General features: G+C 43.9%; 1 protein-coding gene across 1 annotated transcript in view; it reads right to left on the bottom strand.

The window, feature by feature from the left end:
- LOC115084234 (metalloreductase STEAP4-like) overlaps positions 1-14,095 on the bottom strand; it is a 63,805-nt gene extending 49,710 nt beyond the window's left edge. Inside the window, exon 1 of the mRNA XM_029588824.1 lies at positions 13,970-14,095. The gene's annotated coding sequence lies outside the window, so the exon portion shown is untranslated. The remainder of the gene's footprint in view (positions 1-13,969) is intronic.
- Positions 14,096-14,305: the final 210 nt, after the last annotated feature.

The raw sequence follows: 14,305 nt of genomic DNA, 5'->3' as shown, positions 1-14,305 counted from the left end.
TGCATGGATTTGAAAATGCATGCATACAAATACCATGCATAGCAGCTCATTGTGATAGGAGTGGATTTTCGGTCCAAACATTGCAAGATATATATTGTTTAACACATGTTATAGCCCTATTACAGCTTGATAAATTGCCTTATTAGATGGATAATGGTACTACCCTCTGGACCACTTCAGACCTCCTCTGAGATAGCCATATATGTTTTTAGTTGGATAACAACTTATCTGGTTATGTCAGGGGTGGTCACATTTTCAGGATTTGTAAATCTTGCAGTTTGGCTAAGTCCAAACTAAACAAATCATTTCAAAATTGATCCCAGTGTGTTTACACATGTAAATGAAGGAACATCATATGCAAATGCACATATAGAGCATGCAAGGTAATGTGGTATGCTTATTCTCAACCGTATTTACTCTGTGCTTGTTAATGGCATATTATTTAATACCTGTCTGGGGCCAGGTTCTTGCTAGTGTGCATGTTATTGAAGGGGCTCAGCAAACTGTAATTAGAGGGCCTGAAAAATGAAGTCCATGGCCAGGAGATAGCACTATACAGCTGTATAGTTGGTGATTCGTTTATTAGACATGTAGATAGCTGGATGGCTGGTGGACGTGAGGACCGCCTGGTAACTTGTAGGGATGTGAATCGTGTCCTCGATCGTCTTAACGATCGATTTCGGCTGGGAGGGGGAGGGAATCGTATTGTTGCCGTTTGGGGGGGTAAAATATCGTGAAAAATCGTGAAAAATCTAAAAATCGAAAAATCGCAAAACCGGCACATTAAAACCCCCTAAAACCCACCCCCGACCCTTTAAATTAAATCCCCCACCCTCCCGAACCCCCCCCAAATGACTTAAATAACCTGTGGGTCCAGCGGCGGTCCGGAACGGCAGCGGTCTGGAACGGGCTCCTGCTCCTGAATCTTGTTGTCTTCAGCCGGCGCCATTTTCCAAAATGGCGCCGAAAAATGGCGGCGGCCATAGACGAACACGATTGGACGGCAGGAGGTCCTTCCGGACCCCCGCTGGACTTTTGGCAAGTCTCGTGGGGGTCAGGAGGCCCCCCACAAGCTGGCCAAAAGTTCCTGGAGGTCCAGCGGGGGTCAGGGAGCGATTTCCCGCCACAAATCGTTTTCGTACGGAAAATGGCGCCGGCAGGAGATCGACTGCAGGAGGTCGTTCAGCGAGGGTTCCGGCGCCTCGCTGAACAACCTCCTGCAGTCGATCTCCTGCCGGCGCCATTTTCCGTACGAAAACGATTCGCGGCGGGAAATCGCTCCCTGACCCCCGCTGGACCTCCAGGAACTTTTGGCCAGCTTGTGGGGGGCCTCCTGACCCCCACGAGACTTGCCAAAAGTCCAGCGGGGGTCCGGAAGGACCTCCTGCCGTCCAATCGTGTTCGTCTATGGCCGCCGCCATTTTTCGGCGCCATTTTGGAAAATGGCGCCGGCTGAAGACAACAAGATTCAGGAGCAGGAGCCCGTTCCGGACCGCTGCCGTTCCGGACCACTGCTGGACCCGCAGGTTATTTAAGTCATTTGGGGGGGGTTCGGGAGGGTGGGGGATTTAATTTAAAGGGTCGGGGGTGGGTTTTAGGGGGTTTTAGTGTGCCAGCTCACGATTCTAACGATTTATAATGATAAATCGTTAGAATCTCTATTGTATTGTGTTCCATAACGGTTTAAGACGATATTAAAATTATCGGACGATAATTTTAATCGTCCTAAAACGATTCACATCCCTAGTAACTTGCCTGCATGGCGCGAAGGTGGCAGACGTCACACGTCACCTAGATAGGATTATAGATAGTGCTGGGGAGGAGCCGGCTGTGGTGGTACATGAGGGCACCAACGACATAGGAAAATGTGGGAGAGAGGTTCTGGAAGTGAAATTTAGGATGGGCAGACCAGAAAGGCATTATGGTCTTTTTTTGCAGTCATGTTTCTATATTTCTGTGTTTTTATATACTGTGGCTGGCAGGAGAGAAACTGGCTCCCTTATGCTGATAGAGAGTTTGAGGATTTTGGGGGGTGAGTTTGGAAATTTGATCTGGGGGGGGGGGGGGGGAAGAGGTTGTCTTTGAATTGTAGACTCTCTTTCAGCTTGAAGGTGGGGGAGGTTGTGTTAAGTGAGCTTGTGGACTTATCCGCTAGGTGAGGGTAGGAGGGTAGGGTTTTTGGGCCTGTATTTGTCTAGGAATTTGATGCTTTAATAGGCTATGGAGACTTGATTGTGTCTTTGGGAGGAAGGGGAGTTTAGAGGACTTCAGGAGGGCCATGAAGGCTCATTTTTGAGTTGAGGGAAAAGGGAAGTATTCTGAACCTATTGGCCCTTTCATTTTAGGTCAATTAGCATGGAGAAATTTGAGCTGCCAAACATAACAACAGTATTAGCAAGGCTATGTTGTCTATGATGCTACCATTGAAATGTTGCCATGTAATACATCTCAGTTTCATACATTGGGTGTTAAAGCCCGATATATGGCAGTGAGGTGTTGCTATCATGGGCTTGTGGGGGAGTTGATCATGTACTGGTGTGCAAGGCAAGTACAATGTTTGGAAACTCACTGGACAGAGAGCTGTATTCCTGCTTCTAGGTGTATTGGTGGGTGAGAGCAAGGCAAGTTGCCCATCAAACCTTTGGCTGTGATGGACAGGATTGGCCCACTCACTACTCAAAATTGTGTTGGCATTTTTAATAAGTGATTCCTGCTCTTTTACAGAGCAGGACATTGTTGCACTACAGAGAACTTTGTTGGTAATCAAGGATCAAATTGCAGGATAGCCTGAGCGATGAATCTCCAATGGCCCTGCATCACAAGTGGTATTACATTCCTATAGCACAATATTATTGAGCATTTGTAAATTAAAATTTGGTAGGCAAAGGCGTGGTCACCCCTGTGGATTGAGAATATGTTTTGTAATTGATGTTTAGTAATTGAATTATTGCATGCAACTGACCTTTGCTGTGACCATATCCATCCAATAAAGATCGTCTTTTCGAATAACAGTGTGAAAGAGTTGTCTCTTATAAATGGAATAGGTAAAATGGGGATGGGGGAAAGATGAGGGGCATGGGCAATTATAGGTAGACGTGAGGAGGCATTCGCACCTGAGATGGCCGTGCCACCATAGAAATGTTGCCATTTTCTTCCTCTGTCTCATACCTTGGGTGTTAAAGCTGGTATTAAATCTGGCTGGTAACTTGCATTAATATGGTTAGTGCATGGATCCCTCTGGAAAGAACAAATACTTTATAACTGTGCCTTTTGGAAGGCTGTGGGCCATTTCTCAAGGTGATAATGTGAGAGCTGGTCTTGAGCAGTTGAAGACTTGCTTAATTAAGGCACATTCTGTTCATAGCAAAGTGCTGGTACTTGTTGATATGATATTGGATTTAGTGCTTGATGATTTTTGTATGACCGAATCCTGGTTATTATACTTACTCATAGGGTTGAATGTCAGCCACAAAAGGATGGTAGAGGGGGAGGGTTAATAATAACTTTTAGAAATGAGTATCCTGATAAGGGTGAATTTATTTATGACCACTGGCTGTGACAAGTATGGGCTTTGTTTTTATTTTATGTACTGCCCCCACTAGCACCACCATATTGATCCTTTGAAAGGAGCAGAGGCCCCTTGTATGACAACATATGATTTTAAGAAGTTATTAATATTATGAAATTTTAATCTCCATATTGATCAGTCATGTGTTGTATAAAAGTTGTTGTTTTTTTTAAACAGTGATGTTTTTGTGTGGTATAACCTAAGTGTTGATGACCCCCACACATACAAAACAAATGTTGATGACCCCCCCACACACAAAACTGTTGATGACCCCACAAACACAAAACTGGTCATACATTGGACCTGGTATTTACTCATGATCATGATGTTATGAGGAATTACAGTGTAAATAAATTGGATGACATCAAGGTACCATGGTCAGAAAATGTTTAAATTACTTTGGTATTAATTATATTGGGAATAGCTCATAATGAATTGATATATCCTAGTCCCAAAGCAGAGGAATTATTGACCTTAGTGTGTTTTGGGATAATTGGAAACAAGTTGCTGATAGGATGGATTTTTCTAATTTAGAGGGAAATTCATCAAGCCTTAGATGCTATTGTTATGTTGTTTTATATATTCCATTAGACAATATGTTTCAATGTAACGCCTTAGCTGCGATTGTTCTGTTGTACTGTAAACCGATATGATTTGTTAATTATACAAGAATGTCGGTATATAAGAATTCTAAATAAATAAATAAATAAATTAAGGCTATAATGCACATTGCACAGCACATGTTATGTTTATATCATGTGATATTACCCTATCACAGTGATATCACACCATATTCAAAATATTTTTAATAAATTTGGGCAGATTCCCTCACCTATTACAATGAGCTGCTTTGGCATGGCATTAACTCCGGTGCATCCTGAGCAGATGCTGCTATTTCAAATACAAAGACAGAAGAGAGAATATCTCTGAAGAGGACCTACGAGATTTGGGCTCAGGGCCTGGATCTGTCCCTCACCGAAGCCCCTGCATTGGGACCGGGCCTCTGGGCCAGGCCCTGGCATCAGGTCTGGGCCTGGGCCCTGGCCTAAACTGAGGCATGGGCATCGGGACATGGTCTCCAGGTCTGGGTTTGGATCTAGGCTGAGGCCCCTTTGTCAGGACCAGGCTTCGAAGCCCTGACCTTGTGTAGGGCCTAGGCTGAGGTCACAGCAACCTTCCAGGTCTAGGCCTATGCAAGGTTGAAGTTTCGGGCTATAGCTAGGCCTCTGCTTTGGATCCTCCTCCCCAGACCAGGTAAATGGGTGCTGGGTACAATCCTGTCCCTGGCATCTTTTTGAATGGGATGAATGGGTGGTGTGGACGGGAGGCCTGAGAGGTCCGCTTTCTTTTTTTTCCCCCATTTTTTATTGTTTTTTTAATTTAATTAAACATTTTTTTAAATAAATGAAATATTAAACAAAACTAAGTTCATGGGGAACCCCTCCACAAAAACAAAATGAAAAATGGAACAAAATTGTTACTTCTTCTCACGCCTATTCTTAATCATTGGCTATAGCTGCTCCTTTGAAACCATTATATTTGGGAGCACTCTGGTTTTCTGCTGAGATTTTGGCAGAAAGGAGGTTAAGACAACTTGAACATAAATGGCACAACTAAAGAATCTCATCAGAGTAAGGAAAATTGTTTTGCTTGTTTAAAAAGCTATCAGAAAGTTATTATGACAGCTGGAAAGAAATACTTTTCAAGTATGCTAGAATCGGCACTAAATCAACCAAAAGAGCTGTTTGTGATAGTAATGTAATTATTATGTTTTGCTGAAGTTAATTATACTGATGAAGATATTAACTGTGAGGAATTGGCAAATTATTTTGTAAGTATAATTGTACAACTGCAGGCTGTTGTGACTGTGCGTAGTTCACGTTGGGGTCAATTTTCAAAGTGTTTAGGCCTACATCTTTTGCAGTTAAGCTCATAAGGTGGCTCTTTTGAAAATTTACTAAGGACGAGTCTCTGAATTTAGGCTCCCACTTTCACTAGACTCCTAAATTTAGGAACCTAAAAAGTGGGTGGCTACAGGCATAGCTGTAGCTAGCCAATGACTAATATCACTAAGGCCACAGCACAACTGCTCTAAGGATTCTGTAACGATGTGCCACCCCAAGGGTCCAGAAATTGTCGGGATGAGGGGAAAGCAGGGAAGGAGAGAGGAATGCCTGCCCTGGGCATTGTACATCTAAGGGCATCTTTGGGCTTCTGTCCTAACCCCCAACTCTAATGTGTTCCATGGGGCCAAAAAAAGTGCTCTTCTATTGCCTCACCCTTAAGTTTCAGCTAATGTGAGGTTAAAGAATCTGCAACCACCAACAAAACAAAACCAGCAAAAAATGCTGGTGCTATCTCCTCCCTATGGCACAGCACAAGCCAGAAGAAGAAGAGTGGACCTGGTTGCTTTTCCTACACCCCCCCCCCCCCCCCACCATGGGGTTCAGACTCTAAGATACCATTTGAAATGTGTAGAACTCCCTAAATATCTGAGATAAATTTCATGGTTCAAACTGCTTCTTAGACTGTGAACCATGCAGAAAAAAGGGAAAGCAACCAGTTCCACTTTTCTTCTAGCTTGGGCTTGGCTGTGAGGAAAGAGGGAGATCAGTACCTAGGGCATTAGGTAGAGAGGGAGAGACTGGGAATTTGGAAGGGAAGAGCAAAACCTGGAGCAGTAGGGGCCACAGTGGTGACTAAGGGTTATGAAGGGGATGATAAGTATCTGAGGATTTGGGTTGGGAGGGGAACATTTGGACTGGGAGATTAGAAGTGGGAGGGAATGAACAGGGAGTTGGAGATTCGGGGGGAAGGTGGAGAACATGGATTGGGGTGAGTGGGTTTATGGGGAGAAAAGTAACTGGGGCTTGGGATGAGGGGTGACTGGTGAATAGAGGACTGGGTAGGGAATGATTGGGATTTTGGGAATGTAAAGAGTGTCAAATGAGAGGTGAGGTGGGTGGGGACTGAGGAATTTAGTAGGGAGAGGAGCACTTGGGCCATTGAGGGGGAGAGTGGAAATTAATATCGGGTGGGAGGGGTTTGTGGGGACTGTAAGATTGGAGTAGGTATGTAGGGAGAGTAGCAATTGGGAGGTCAGTGGTGGCTGGGTAATTGGGTGAATGAACAATGAATTGAGTTGAGTTTGATGGAACTGGTGTGTGAGGCTGGCAACTGGGATTATGATTTAGGAAGTATAGGACAGGGATCAGGTATTGTGAATAGGGAATATGATATACAGCTAGGACATGTAAGTAGAGGGGTGTGAGATGGTTTAAAGGTGAGGAATGGGCAAGAGATGGTGTGAAGGACTTGGTGGACTGGAAAGGAGATGATAGATTGTGGAAATGGGGGCCTGAGAAGAGAGCGAAGGAAATGAGGAATAGGAAGCTGGGTAGAGAGTAAGAGAAGAAAGGAACTAGAGCTAGAGGAATTGGTGAGTAACAGGGAAGGAAGTTGAGCAGGTGAGGGGATGAAAGACAGAAGAAAGTAGATGAACACTGGGGAAGTGATGAGTACAGAGAATGGAAATAGGGGACTAAAGTTTAAGTGAAAGACAGGATGAAACATGAAGCTGGGGAAGGAGTGAGAACACAGATGTAATAGGTAGAATAGGTAGGGGGTTAAAATAAGAGAGAGGGGGGCTGGGAAGGGGGTGAAAGTATGAGATAGAGAGCTTATAGTTAGGGAAGAGATGAAAATAGGGAGATTGAGAACTAGGAGAAACAATGGTGGTACAAGAGGTAGACATGCTCCTAGAATAGGATGGGAAGGAGTGAGGAAATGTGGAAGACAAAAGATTTGGGAAATGGCAAGGATGTAGAGGTAAAGAGACAGGAGGAGGAGAGCTTGAGTGAGAGCAGATGTTTGGAGAGAGAGTTTTGGGTTGGTGGGAGGTGAAAGACCCAGAAAGGAGATAGCAGTGTGGTAAGACATGGGAGTCAGAAAGTTGGAAATCAATGATGGAGAGATGGAAGGCTGAGAGAGACAATGAAGGATATTAGAGAAATGAATAGTAGGGGCATGGAGATCTGGAGAGAGAATGAGGAGTGAAATATAGCTATGAGTGAATAGAAAGGTAGAGAAATTAGATGAAAAAGAAATATTAATGTCAAAGACAGATGTAGAGGAGGAAGAGAAGCAAACAGGAGAAGAAACAGAAAATGAAAAGGAGACTCTGGAAAAGGAGTTTGGAGAAAATGGAGAAGAGGAAGGCACTAAAGGCAGAAAAAAAACAGGACTAATGAAGTAAGAAAAAATAAAAAACCCAGACAGTAAAAGTATTAACCATTTTATTTTAAGTTTAGAGACTGGAATATCTCATCTTAGGGAAAGTACAACTCTGATATTTTTGTATTTTGTACAGTACAGGAAGAAATGCACTTTCTGGTTTTCTTCAGTGTTTCCCTACATGCAGAATCAGGCCTCTGGGAGTTTCCAGTTCTTTTTTTGCCTGCATAGATTTGGTACTTGCCAGGTACTTATAACCTGGACTGGCCAGTGTTGGAAACAGGATGCTGGGCTTGATGGTCCCTTGGTCTGATCCAGTATGACAGTTCATATGTTCTTAAATTTATTTCTATATTTAATTTGTGGTCCCTTATTCTGTATTCTATGTGTGTGACTGAGGTGTGGTATTATTTCTTTGTCGGGATCCAGCTTTTCCTGTTTTCCCAGTTGGGGTTATATTGGTATCTAGGGCCTGGTATAATATTTTTAGTGCTGCCTTTTCATTGATTGTGATGTTGGTGTTTGAGGCCTGGGAGTCAGGGGTGCTTTGTATGCAGATTTGCTATACATAAGTTTTGAATATGTTTTTTGCAAGTTTTCTGTTTCTTATCTTCCTCCTTTCTGCTTCTCTTCCTCCCTTACATCTGTCTCTAATGTTGATACTTCCCTTTCAAGTCATCTCTCTGACACTCTATTCACTAATAGCTAGATTTCATCCTTTCTTCTCTCTCTCCAGTTCTCCCTGCCTTTGCTATTCAGTTCCCCAACTCTCCTTCATTGCCCTCTCTCAGCCCTCCTTCTCACCCAGTACTGGAGAATTTGTGTTGTTGTTACTTATTTTGTATAATATATACATTGTACTTCAGCTGTGAAGGTATAATTGTCTATTTTTCTGTGGTATATGTTTTATAGAGCAAAAAATAAACTTAAAAAAATTCTTGATAGGATGGTCTATCTCAATTCTACATTAATATGAATTAATATATTTTTGTAATGTAAAAAGTTGTGAAATAATGAAGTTGTAAATGAGACAGAGATATTTTCTTTTTAATTTAGGATGAGGATAAGAGAGCAGTTATCTATGTCCTTGAGTAATTCCCAGCTGACCCACCCCACTGCGAACACTGTGCATGTGGGGGACACCTGCATGGAGTAGCCCATAAGTCCACCTCCTCCACATTTGCTCACGTCACCACCATGTAGGCCTCTGTTTTCTCAGTTTTATTTATTCAGTATGTTATAGATGTTATGTACAGGATAAGGGTGCACTTTTTCAGTTGGCTATATGTACCAAATGGCCTGGTTACAGCTCTGGCTACAGGGGCAGAGTTAGAGCACAGAAACAAAGTTAGGAACTTAGCACTGATTTTCAGTACTAGGCACCAAATTTAAATCTAGGCAAATGAATAGCAGGTCTAAATTTAGGATCCTAGGTTTTCTAAATTTATGTGAATTTTTACTTGAAAACTTTGGCTTCTAAGGGGGTCATTTATCAAAGAGCTATATGGCGTTTTCGCATGCAAAAACGCCATGAACGCATGCGAAAGCACCATAACGTTTGGTGTGATGCAAATGAGAAAAAGGGGAGGATATTTGCACATGCTGTTTTGAGGAGAGAGATGGAGACAGAGACAGAGAGACGGACAGACAGACTAGCCATAATACCCGCACGCTAGATAGGTATTTATATATCTCTATGGGAGGCCCACCTAGTAACTCGAGGTGAGGTTTAGGTATTAGTGTAGGGGTTAGGGAAACTAAATGACGCCATCGGAAGGCCCCCGCGGGTTTTCTCGCCTTGGATCCTTTAAAGGGCTGCACGTCAGCCGCGTGTGCACCTAGGGGCATTGCCGAGGACGCCGATGACGCAGAGAGCTTGAGGATGTCGTGAACTGGCTCCAGCCGCAAGGGAGGGGTGCCCGGAGCTGGTCGACGGAAGCGCGATGTGAGCAAGCCCGGCCTCCTATTTTTGACATACCATTTTGAAATTGCATGAACATTTGTATATAAAAATAAATTGCCAAACTGCAATTACAGGGGAATTGTGGCCTAATTTGAGTTTATTAAAAATTGTAGCCCGCTTTCTTCACAAGCACAAAGGCATTTAAAGTGGATAACAATATTAAAAAAAATATATAATGATTAAAAACTTAACAAAATAACAGCTCATAAGAATAATGAAACAAAACATATGCAGGTCAATTTTAAAAGCATTGCTCATTAAAAATGCCCACAGATGCTCGTAGGTAGGCCACACATGAGCAAAGTGGTCATAAAATATGTGTGTATGTACCCATGCACACATGAGGAATAAGGCCTTGGATAAGGGGCAGGGCATGGTTGTTTCAGAGCAGGGCCAAGGCATATATGCGTACTTCCATATTCTAAAACTGAAAAGCGTGCATATGTGAGATATCCATATAACTTTACTGCTGCTCCTGATGAGGAGCAAGTCTGCAGATCTCAAGTTTTAGGGCTTACAGGACAGGATGAGGGGTCTGAATCAACAGAGGAGATTGCAGGATTAAGAATCAGAGGGGTCTGAGAGACCTTGATATTAACTGGGCAAACTGGTGATTAATTGGAAAACTGGGAATTTGCCTTGTGCAAGCATGTTTTAAAATCCACTGACATATTCCTATAGAAAATACATGTGTGTTAGCTGTGTTCGAGTTGCCTCTTAAAATCAGGCGCATCTTACGTGCGCAGTTGGGGGCGGATTTTAAAAGCCCTGCTCGTGTAAATCCGCCCAGATTTACGCGAGCAGGGCCTTGCGTGCCGGCGCGCCTATTTTCCATAGGCCTGCCGGCGCGCACAGAGCCCCGGGACTCGCGTAAGTCCCGGGGTTTTTTGTCGGGGGCTTGTCGGGGCGGGGCCAATCGACGCGACATTTTGGGGGCGGGACGCGGCGTTTCGGGGGCGTGGTTTCAGCCCGGGGCGGTCCGGGGGCGTGGCCGCGCCCTCCGGAACCGCCCCCGGGTTGTGTCTCGGCGCGCCAGCGGCCCACTGGCGCGCGTGGATTTACGTCTCCCTCCGGGAGGCGTAAATCCGTGGACAAAGGTAGGGGGGGTTTAGATAGGGCTGGGGGGGTGGGTTAGGTAGAGGAAGGGAGGGGAAGGTGAGGGGAGGGCGAAAGAGAGTTCCCTCCAAGGCCGCTCCGATTTCGGAGCGGCCTCGGAGGGAATGGAGGCAGGCTGCGCGTCTCGGCGCGCGCTGGCTGCCCAAAATCGGCAGCCTTGCGCGCGCCGATCCTGGATTTTAGAAGATACGCGCAGCTATGCACGTATCTACTAAAATCCAGCGTACTTTTGTTTGCGACTGGTGCGCCAACAAAAGTACGCGAACGCGCATTTTTTTAAAATCTACCCCTTGGTGTATTTTACAACATATGAAAATTCCAGCGTTTCTCCACTTGTATCCTGATATGTTTCTTGTATGGATGCATGTGCACTTGTTTTAAAATCTTAGGCCTATATTTTCTAAAACACCGCTGAGTCATGAATCGCACAGTGCAGGGGGGGCGGGGGGCAAAGCAGGGAGCGGGCCTGTGATAGCCGGCAGCGATTGCACCTCCGCTTTCACACCCAATAGCGCCATCGTAAAAGGTGGTGCTATTGGGTGCAAAATTGGAAGCGAAAAGGCTCCTTACCTTTTCGCCGTCCACGGTGTCTTTGCGGCGTCCGCCCCGACTCCTCCTCTTCCGGGGCAGACGCCGCCCCTTTTTAGCTATCGCACGCAAAAAGGGACTTTTCGCGTGCGCTGGCTTTAGAAAATAACCCCTTTAGTCTGCACTTTTCCTGCTTGATTATTCAAAATACCACTAAATGTCTCGGTGTATTCAACATTAATATACAATTAATGGGATACTGATACGACAGTCCCCATTCATGCTTCCTGGGCATTCTGTGTGACATGAGTTATGCTGAACAGGGTTGTCTCTAAGTTTTGTTTCTGTTTTGTTATGAAGCACAGCTCAGGGTAACTAACATTAGAAAGAATACCTTAGCAAAATGAACAAGGAAAGTAGTAGAGATGTGAATCGGAACCGGAATCTGATCGGTTCCGATTCAAATCTTAAAATTTTTATCGTCCGGCCCAATTGGATTTTTGTTTATCGGCTGCGCTCGAGCCGATAAACAAAAAACCCACCCCGACCCTTAATCCACTTAATCCACTTAATCCACTTAATCCACTTTAAATGCCTTTGTGCTTGTGAAGAAAGCGGGCTACAATTTTTAATAAACTCAAATTAGGCTTAGTATTCAGCCTAGTCAGGTTACAGGAGATACACCTCATAATCCTGTTGCTATTTATTATATGCTTGACTGAACAAAAAAGGTTTTAAGATCTTTTTAAACATGTCATTCGATTCAATGGTTCATAAGTGATCTGGCAAAGAGTTCCAAATAAGAAGACTGATCAGCCAAGAAAGCCCTGTATCTTATAATGCCCAATTGACCAAACCTGAGTGATGGAACTTCCAGTAAGCGCTTCTTTTCTGAGCTTTGTATATTCTCATTCTATTTTAAAGATGGCGCCGGCCATCCAGTGCTCCTACCATGTGACAGGGGCCGGCCAATGGCACGGATACCCTGTCACATGGTAAGGGCAAAGGGCCATCGGCGCCATTTTTATTAGCCCAGTCGATGGCCTGAGAGCGGGAGATCGCTCCCCGCACCCCCTCTGGACCACCAGGTAATTTTAAAATGTTTTTGGGGGGGTCGGGAGGGTGGGGGAAGCTAAGGGGTCGATTTTTAAGGGTCGGGGTGGGTTTTTTGTTTATCGGCTCGAGCGCAGCCGATAAACAAAAATCCAATTGGGCCGGACGATAAAAATTTTAAGATTTGAATCGGAACCGATCAGATTCCGGTTCCGATTCACATCTCTACTACTTTCCTTGTTCATTTTGCTAAGGTATTCTTTCTAATGTTAGTTACCCTGAGCTGTGCTTCATAACAAAACAGAAACAAAACTTAGAGACAACCCTGTTCAGCATAACTCATGTCACACAGAATGCCCAGGAAGCATGAATGGGGGCAAGCAGGAATGTTTGAGGAGGACAGACATGCTTAAACAAGGGGCAATGCATAGGATAGACCACAATATAAAAAATGGAAATTTATTTCGCAATATTCGCTAAAGGTAAGAATGATCAGACACACCCAAATCAAAAGGAATCAAATAGAAATCATCAGAAATATTATTGGTGACAGCGATGTTGCTTTGATGTAAAGATATTTTTTACTACGATTACTACACTAATCAACACTGTTAGTGCATAATTTCAGCACACACTAGTAAATCTGATAAAGCCTAATTTATCTTCATTTCATAAAATTCTTGAAAGTTTTCTTTTAAACTTCTGTGTAGCAGATCCTTCTGTGTAGCAGATTCTTTAAATTGTTGCAGGACCACAGTTTGCCAGGTGAAAACACTCAAGAATGAAAATAAAGATGCCCACTGCTGCCTTTCAAGTAGATTTTCAAAGCGCTGCACGCAATAAAACTGGGGGACCCGTGCGTGGCTGGGCCGTGCACACGCCGAGTGCATTTTAACAATGGCTGTCCGTGCATGTATCCCCGGTACATGCAGCAGTTTTGGCTGAGAGATAAGGGGCGGGCCGGGGGCATGGTCTGGGCAGGGAGGGGTCTGGCTGGGACAGCAGCTATTAGGCCCCTTCCTGGGGAAGTGTGTGCCAGCAGAACTTACGTCTGTAGGGAAAAAAGGCAAATCGTGTCGCCACGCGCAATTTAAAAAGTCCCCCCCCCCCAGGCGAAGAAGAGGCCACCCACCCGCACATGTGCACGCAGATATTAAAATCCGGTTCACATGTGTGCAGGAATCAGATTGTATAACATGCGCGCACTGATGCACGCATGTTATAAAATTGCCGTGTCCATGTGCGCGTGCCAGGAACCGAGCGCACATGGACACGAGTGTGTGGTTTTTTTTTCTAATCTACCCCTCTATTTCTAGTTTTCAGAAAAATAACTCCAACTGATTTGTTATGGTAAGTTTCCAAATGTATGAAATTATTTGTAATCTATTAATGCAATATTATGCTCATAAACAAAATCAGATAAAGCATCAAATTATACAGTTATGTGCTTTAATGACTGCACTTATACTAGAAAAATGAAGTAAAGAATTATTAAAATCACAGCTTACCTTACTCTTATTTTCTTTTTAAAATGATCAGATGAAATGACAACTTTATAGAAGTTCAGATATGCAGAGAAGCTGTGACATGTATTTGGGAAAACCCAAACTTTCTTGTTACTATGTACCTTGCCAGTAGCTCTGTGTGCTCTATTTATTTTAGATGGATTTCACAACATTAAATCCTCCCTTTTTGGGAAGTGATGTGGAAAGACTCGGCATATCAAATTACCGGTAATATCCCAAGCTATAATCAGCTGAATCTATAGCAGAAACATTTCCCTTCTCCGAAAAAGTCCTATATATCTAGGGCCTTGACAAGCCAAAATATTTATTTTCCGTGCA

Source organism: Rhinatrema bivittatum, chromosome 2, assembly GCF_901001135.1.
Source record: "Rhinatrema bivittatum chromosome 2, aRhiBiv1.1, whole genome shotgun sequence".
NCBI lineage: Eukaryota > Metazoa > Chordata > Amphibia > Gymnophiona > Rhinatrematidae > Rhinatrema > Rhinatrema bivittatum.
Note: the sequence above shows the minus strand (reverse complement) of the source record. Positions and strands in the feature narration are given on the sequence as shown.